This window comes from Taudactylus pleione, unplaced genomic scaffold, assembly GCF_031769625.1.
Source record: "Taudactylus pleione unplaced genomic scaffold, aTauple2 ptg000612l, whole genome shotgun sequence".
NCBI classification, from domain to species: Eukaryota; Metazoa; Chordata; class Amphibia; order Anura; family Myobatrachidae; genus Taudactylus; species Taudactylus pleione.
Genome location: NW_028285014.1, coordinates 2,375,100 through 2,377,707, shown reverse-complemented (window position 1 = coordinate 2,377,707; position 2,608 = coordinate 2,375,100).

Genomic DNA, 2,608 nt, shown 5'->3' with positions numbered 1-2,608 from the left:
TCAGAAGTGAGATTTGAACCTACGCCTCTTTACAGAGACCAGAATTCCCATTAACTGGAAGAGTAGAATCTTGAGTCTGGTGTCTTAGACCGCTCGGCCATCCTGACAAGCACATCAGTATGTCCATTCCCTGCTTCCTGTTAGGGTTTATCATTTTACTATTTATATTTTTGATTGTGATTTTGACAAATAATTTGGCCTTGTTGAAAAAGGGGTCATTAAATCAAGATCTTAGATTAATGCATTTCCTCTAAAAGCTGTTTCTTAAATAACATTATTTAGGAAAAATGGCTCAAGCTAAAGTGTTATCCTTCAAAATTACTATTGCCACCCTTTACTAAGGTCTTCATCCTAGCAGAACAGATTAGTTTGTCTTAGAAGTAAATTGTATATCACGTTATAAGTAAAGTCTAAGAGCCTTAAAATACTTTCGATGCCAATTATTCTTGTGTTTTATGTTTAGATTACTGAATACTAAAAGAATGTTGTGCAAACAATACTTATTCTTCAAAGGAAGAGATGTACAAGAACATGAGGACATGCACTGAAACTGGAGGGAGGTAGACTTAGAGGAAATTTGAAGAAAAATTACTTCACAGAAAGGGTAGTTGATAAAAAGAAAAGCCTCCCATCCGATGTTGTTGAAGCTAAATAGTGAAACAATTTAAACACGCTTCGGATAGGCATAAGAATATCCTTAAGAGAAATGTAAGGAGCAAATAGGGTTGAAGTTGCCTAAAGGATACATGAAAAGGAGCAGACTACATGGGCCAAGTGGTTCTTATCTGCCATCAAATTCTGTTTCTATGTAATACATTATTTCAATAGCCAATTTCTACATGAACTGAACTTTAGAATTTTAAAACTAAGCATAGTGTCTTTATCATTTAAGAATAATTTAATTAATTTAACTCTAATGTAATTTGATCTTGATTGGAATGTAGATGGGAAAATCGATCAATTCTTAGGTCTTTAAAAGTTTCTATGCCCTTTAATTCATTCAATCATTGTGCTTCATATTGCTTAGAAATAAATGGGATCAAGATATCAATGTCTGGGAGAGGAAAGATTGAAAGACTGTGGATGTCCTGAGCATACTTCTCAATGTCGGTCATTTTGAGTGTAAAACATAACCAAAGAGCATGAATATATTGTCAGAAGTGGGATTTGAACCTATGCCTATTTACAGAGACCAGAATTCCCATTAACTGGAAGAGTAGAATCTTGAGTCTGGTGTCTTAGACCGCTCGGCCATCCTGACATGCACATCAGTATGTCCAAACCTGCTTCCTGTTAGGGTTTATCATTTTACTATTTATATTTTTGATTGTGTTTTTGACAAATAATTTGGCCTTGTTGAAAATGGGGTCATTAAATCAAGATCTTAGATTAATGCATTTCCTCTAAAAGCTGTTTCTTAAATAACATTATTTAGGAAAAATGGCTCAAGCTAAAGTGTTATCCTTCAAAATTACTGTTGCCACCCTTTACTAAGGTCTTTATCCTAGCAGAACAGATTAGTTTGTCTTAGAAGTAAATTGTATATCATGTTATATGTAAAGTCTAAGAGCCTTAAAATACTTTCAATGCTAATTATTCTTGTGTTTTATGTTTAGATTACTGAATATTAAAAGAATGTTGTGCAAACAATACTTATTCTTCAAAGGAAGAGATGTACAAGAACACGAGGACATGCACTGAAACTGGAGGGAGGTAGACTTAGAGGAAATTTGATGAAAAATTACTTCACAGAAAGGGTAGTTGATAAATAGAAAAGCCTCCCATCCGATGTTGTTGAAGCTATACGGTGAAACAATTTAAACACGCTTCGGATAGGCATAAGAATATCCTTAAGAGAAATGTAAGGAGCAAATAGGGTTGAAGTTGCCTAAAGGATACATGAAAAGGAGCAGACTACATGGGCCAAGTGGTTCTTATCTGCCATCAAATTCTGTTTCTATGTAATACATTATTTCAATAGCCAATTTCTACATGAACTGAACTTTAGAATCTTAAAACTAATCATAGTGTCTTTATCATTTAAGAATAATTTAATTAATTTAACTCTAATGTAATTTGATCTTGATTGGAATGTAGATGGGAAAATCGATCAATTCTTAGGTCTTTAAAAGATTCTATGTCCTTTAAATCATTCAATCATTGTGCTTCATATTGCTTAGAAATAAATGGGATCAAGATATCAATGTCTGGGAGAGGAAAGATTGAAAGACTGTGGATGTCCTGAGCATACTTCTCAATGTCAGTCATTTTGAGTGTAAAACATAACCAAAGAGCAAAAATATATTGTCAGAAGTGAGATTTGAACCTACGCCTCTTTACAGAGACCAGAATTCCCATTAACTGGAAGAGTAGAATCTTGAGTCTGGTGTCTTAGACCGCTCAGCCATCCTGACAAGCACATCAGTATGTCCAAACCTGCTTCCTGTTAGGGTTTATCATTTTACTATTTATATTTTTGATTGTGATTTTGACAAATAATTTGGCCTTGTTGAAAAAGGGGTCATTAAATCAAGATCTTAGATTAATGCATTTCCTCTAAAAGCTGTTTCTTAAATAACATTATTTAGGAAAAATGGCTCAAGCTAAA